The following is a 5,511-nucleotide window of genomic DNA, read 5'->3' as shown; positions in this document are numbered from 1 at the left end:
CCCCGGTGATGCGTTGTGCAGACCTCACTACCCTCTGGAGAGCCTTACGGTTGAGGGCGGTGCAGTTGCCATACCAGGCGGTGATATGCCAGTTTAATAATGTTTACATATCTTGCATTACTCATCTCATGTATATACTGCATTTTATACCATCTATTGCATCTTGCCTATGCCGCTCGGTCATCGCTCATCCATATCTTTTTATGTATATATTTTTATTCAATCCGTTTAACTTAGATTTGTGTGAATTATTTATTATTCTTGTTGTGGAATTGTTAGATTAGATTAGCCCCCGGGTACCCATCTAATTATTTAACTTATATTACAGCTGTCCACCAATAAAGCCCCTTAACCAGAGACTCTCTCCTGTCTTAAATGGAAGAGTCTATCTGGTAAGAACACCTTTAATTTACCTTCGCTGTTGAGTGGAACAAACTACCACAGAAACTCCAAGCCGTGCCGATCGTAACTTCCTTTAAATAATGTCTAAAGCTGGCTAATGATGGAAAATAAAACCATTCTATTGGTCCATGTCAGTATGTAAGGCTCTACGCTATGACAATGTCCTCCTGTCCTTTGTTTTGTGTTATGTGAAGGACCACAGTATAAATATGTTTTCAAACGTATTTTTGTGTCATTCTCGATGATTGTAAATGCTTTATCAACGTGTGGTTAAGACAGGCATAATCATCAGTGCTAAAATAACAGATCTCATACATTGGGGTTTTCATGAGACAAATAGTCTCTTTCAGGCCTTTCTAAGCTTTTAAATAGATCCTACATTGTAAAACCATTCATCCGATAAGAAAATGTAACTGTTGATAAACCTTGAACATTATTTTTAACATCAAGATCAGGGGAGAGCGCGAACGCAGTCCCCCACTACCAGAAATTTTGCAATCGAGATTTCCACATTTGAGAAATTCGCAGGGGTCAGCACAGCCGGAGTGCAATGGCTGAGCCTCGCCCTGGGTGAACCGCCTTCTTGATCACGGTGTCTCCCTTGCCAGGTAAGTATGAGTTGTACACGTTGGTAGAGGAGCACTCCTTCCAGGACAAAGGTGTTTGACTCACGGTTACCACTTCTACTACTGATAATACCACATCATATTGAACAAGGTTTAATGACATTTACGAATACAGTTGCGGACAAGGCGAAGAAAAAGCAATACATTTTGTTTTACTATATTATATCACGGACCGACTATTTTCCCATCAAGCAACACGGTAGAAATTCTATATACATTGCATTTTTGGTCTAAATGTTGGTCTGGTTACACACAAGTAGGCGATGTACCAAAATGCTGAAATCACATTCGTGCACACAGCCAACCGAAAGACACCACTTATTTCTGGTGTTTTGTAGCGTTCCAGACGTTGTAGGAATAGTTTCATCACGCTTGTTTTCTGCTCTCAGTAAAATATGATTCCACCATCGACCACAGGGTGGCATACGACCAACAGATATGGAGGAGAAACAGTAGCCTACTACTTCAACGTCAACAAAGACACAGTAGTAGCTACAAGGGTGTTTATTTTATTTTACCTTTATTTAGCCAGGTCGGCCAGTTGGGAACAAGTTCTCATTTACAACTGCGACCTGGCCAAGAATAAAGCAAAGCAATGCGACAAAAACAACAACACAGAGCTACACGTAAACAAACATAGTCAATAACACAGTAGAACATGAAAATAGAAAGATCTATGTACAGTGACATGGCCATACTCGTATTTGTAATTGTATCTGTAAATTGACAGGATGATACTTGTGATCTGGGTTAAACTGAAGTGTTTTAATATGCCTAAATACATTTTGGCAGAATAGCTCACTTCACATTCTCACTGCAAAAAAAAAAAAAACATGTCTGTGGCGTGGTAATGGTTGACCAGGGAAATGTCTGTGGAATGGTAATGATTGACCAGGGAAATGTCTGGCGTGGTAATGGTTGACCAGGGAAATGTCTGTGGCATGGTAATGATTGACCAGGGAAATGTCTGTGGCATGGTAATGGTTGACCAGGGAAATGTCTGTGGCATGGTAATGGTTGACCAGGGAAATGTCTGTGGCATGGTAATGGTTGACCAGGGAAATGTCTGTGGTCATGGTAATGGTTGACCAGGGAAATGTCTGTGGCATGGTTGACCAGGGAAATGTCTGTTGTCATGGTAATGGTTGACCAGGGAAATGTCTGTTGTCATGGTAATGGTTGACCAGGGAAAATGTCTGTTGTCATGGTAATGTCTGTTGACCATGGGGAAAAATGTCTGTGGCATGGTAATGGTTGACCAGGGAAATGTCTGTGGCATGGTAATGGTTGACCAGGGAAATGTCTGTGGCATGGTAATGGTTGACCAGGGAAATGTCTGTGGCATGGTAATGGTTGACCAGGGAAATGTCTGTGGCATGGTAATGGTTGACCAGGGAAAATGTCTGTTGTCATGGTAATGGTTGACCAGGGAATGTCTGTTGTCATGGTAATGGTTGACCAGGGAAATGTCTGTTGTCATGGTAATGGTTGACCAGGGAAATGTCTGTGGTCATGGTAATGGTTGACCAGGGAAATGTCTGTTGTCATGGTAATGGTTGACCAGGGAAATGTCTGTGGCATGGTAATGGTTGACCAGGGAAATGTCTGTTGTCATGGTAATGGTTGACCAGGGAAATGTCTGTGACATGGTAGACCAGGGACATGTCTGTGGCATGGTAATGATTGACCAGGGAAAATGTCTGTTGTCATGGTAATGGTTGACCAGGGAAATGTCTGTGGCATGGTAATGGTTGACCAGGGCAATGACTTTGGCATGGTAATGGTTGACCAGGGAAATGACTGTGGCATGGTAATGGTTGACCAGGGAAAATGTCTGTTGTCATGGTAATGGTTGATGGTAGGGACCAAAATGTCTGTTGTCATGGTAATGGTTGAATGGTTGACCAGGGAAATGTCTGTGGTAATGGTTGACCAGGGAAATGTCTGTGGCATGGTAATGGTTGACCAGGGAAATGACTTTGGCATGGTAATGGTTGACCAGGGAAATGTCTGTGGCATGGTAGACCAGGGACATGTCTGTGGCATGGTAATGGTTGACCAGGGAAATGACTGTGGAATGGTAATGGTTGACCAGGGAAATGTCTGTTGTCATGGTAATGGTTGACCAGGGAAATGTCTGTTGTCATGGTAATGGTTGACCAGGGAAATGTCTGTGGCATGGTAATGGTTGACCAGGGAAATGTCTGTTGTCATGGTAATGGTTGACCAGGGAAATGTCTGTGGAATGGTCATGGTTGACCAGGGAAATGTCTGTGGCATGGTAATGGTTGACCAGGGAAATGTCTGTGGCATGGTAATGGTTGACCAGGGAAATGTCTGTGGCATGGTAATGGTTGACCAGGGAAATGTCTGTTGTCATGGTAATGGTTGACCAGGGAAATGTCTGTGGCATGGTTGACCAGGGAAATGTCTGTTGTCATGGTAATGGTTGACCAGGGAAATGTCTGTTGTCATGGTAATGGTTGACCAGGGAAATGTCTGTGGAATGGTAATGGTTGACCAGGGAAATGTCTGTGGAATGGTAATGGTTGACCAGGGAAATGTCTGTGGCATGGTAATGGTTGACCAGGGAAATGTATGTTGTCATGGTAATGGTTGACCAGGGAAATGTCTGTGTCATGGTTGACCAGGGAAATGTCTGTTGTCATGGTAATGGTTGACCAGGGAAATGTCTGTGGCATGGTAATGGTTGACCAGGGAAATGTCTGTTGTCATGGTAATGGTTGACCAGGGAAATGTCTGTGGCATGGTAGACCAGGGACATGTCTGTGGCATGGTAATGGTTGACCAGGGAAAATGTCTGTTGTCATGGTAATGGTTGACCAGGGAAATGTCTGTGGCATGGTAATGGTTGACCAGGGAAATGTCTGTTGTCATGGTAATGGTTGACCAGGGAAATGTCTGTTGTCATGGTAATGGTTGACCAGGGAAATGACTGTGGCATGGTAATGGTTGACCAGGGAAAATGTCTGTTGTCATGGTAATGGTTGACAGGGAAATGTCTGTTGTCATGGTAATGGTTGACCAGGGAAATGTCTGTGGCATGGTAATGGTTGACCAGGGAAATGTCTGTGGCATGGTAATGGTTGACCAGGGAAATGTCTGTTGTCATGGTAATGGTTGACCAGGGAAAATGTCTGTTGTCATGGTAATGGTTGACCAGGGAAATGTCTGTGGCATGGTAATGGTTGACCAGGGAAATGTCTGTTGTCATGGTAATGGTTGACCAGGGAAATGTCTGTTGTCATGGTAATGGTTGACCAGGGAAATGTCTGTGGTCATGGTAATGGTTGACCAGGGAAATGTCTGTGGTCATGGTAATGGTTGACCAGGGAAATGTCTGTGGTCATGGTAATGGTTGACCAGGGAAATGTCTGTGTCATGGTAATGGTTGACCAGGGAAATGACTGTTGTCATGGTAATGGTTGACCAGGGAAATGTCTGTTGTCATGGTAATGGTTGACCAGGGAAATGTCTGTGGCATGGTAATGGTTGACCAGGGAAATGACTGTGGCATGGTAATGGTTGACCAGGGAAATGTCTGTGGCATGGTTGACCAGGGACATGTCTGTTGTCATGGTAATGGTTGACCAGGGAAATGTCTGTGGCATGGTAATGGTTGACCAGGGCAATGACTGTGGCATGATAATGGTTGACCAGGGAAATGTCTGTTGTCATGGTAATGGTTGACCAGGGAAATGTCTGTTGTCATGGTAATGGTTGACCAGGGCAATGACTGTGGCATGGTAATGGTTGACCAGCGAAATGTCTGTGGCATGGTAATGGTTGACCAGGGAAATGTCTGTTGTCATGGTAATGGTTGACATTTACTGTGGTCTTAAATGACAAACTGTCCTATAAATGACTTAATAATCTAGCAAATAAAATACCTCAATCCAGATTACGTCATGAGGGCACAAAATGATCCATTCACAAGTAGGCCTTTTCCTTGACATTATCAGGACATGACAGGCATAATCACCAGTGCTACAATAACATATCACACACATCCGGGTTATCAGAAGACAAAAATGTATCTCTGAGGCCTTAGTTGACTTATAAACAGACCCTACATTCTATAGCCATTCATCTGATAAGAACATGTAAATGTTGACAAATGTCCCTCTCAACACGAAACTCAATAGAACTGCAAGTTAAATGAAACACATCGAATTAAATATGTACCTTAATTGTTTTTAACATCAAGATCAGGGGAGAGCGCGAACGCAGTCCCCCACTACCAGAAATTATGCAATCGAGATTTCCACATTTGAGAAATTCGCAGGGGTCAGCACAGCCGGAGTGCAATGGCTGAGCCTCGCCCTGGGTGAACCGCCTTCTTGATCACGGTGTCTCCCTTGCCAGGTAAGTATGAGTTCTACACGTTGGTAGAGGAGCACTCCTTCCAGGACAAAGGTGTTTGACTCACGGTTACCACTTCTAATACTGATAATACCACATC

General features: G+C 43.6%; 2 non-coding genes across 2 annotated transcripts; both read right to left on the bottom strand.

Moving 5' to 3' along the window:
• Positions 1 to 854: 854 nt before the first annotated feature.
• LOC112240608 lies at positions 855 to 1,018 on the bottom strand. Its single transcript, XR_002952082.2, has one exon. It is a non-coding gene; the product is annotated as a U1 spliceosomal RNA (small nuclear RNA).
• A 4,240-nt stretch (positions 1,019 to 5,258) lies between these two features.
• LOC112235223 lies at positions 5,259 to 5,422 on the bottom strand. Its single transcript, XR_002951020.1, has one exon. It is a non-coding gene; the product is annotated as a U1 spliceosomal RNA (small nuclear RNA).
• Positions 5,423 to 5,511: the final 89 nt, after the last annotated feature.

Source organism: Oncorhynchus tshawytscha, unplaced genomic scaffold (assembly GCF_018296145.1).
Source record: "Oncorhynchus tshawytscha isolate Ot180627B unplaced genomic scaffold, Otsh_v2.0 Un_contig_4137_pilon_pilon, whole genome shotgun sequence".
NCBI classification, from domain to species: Eukaryota; Metazoa; Chordata; class Actinopteri; order Salmoniformes; family Salmonidae; genus Oncorhynchus; species Oncorhynchus tshawytscha.
The sequence above is the reverse complement of the archived record's forward strand: the minus strand, read 5'-3'. Positions and strand labels throughout refer to the sequence as shown.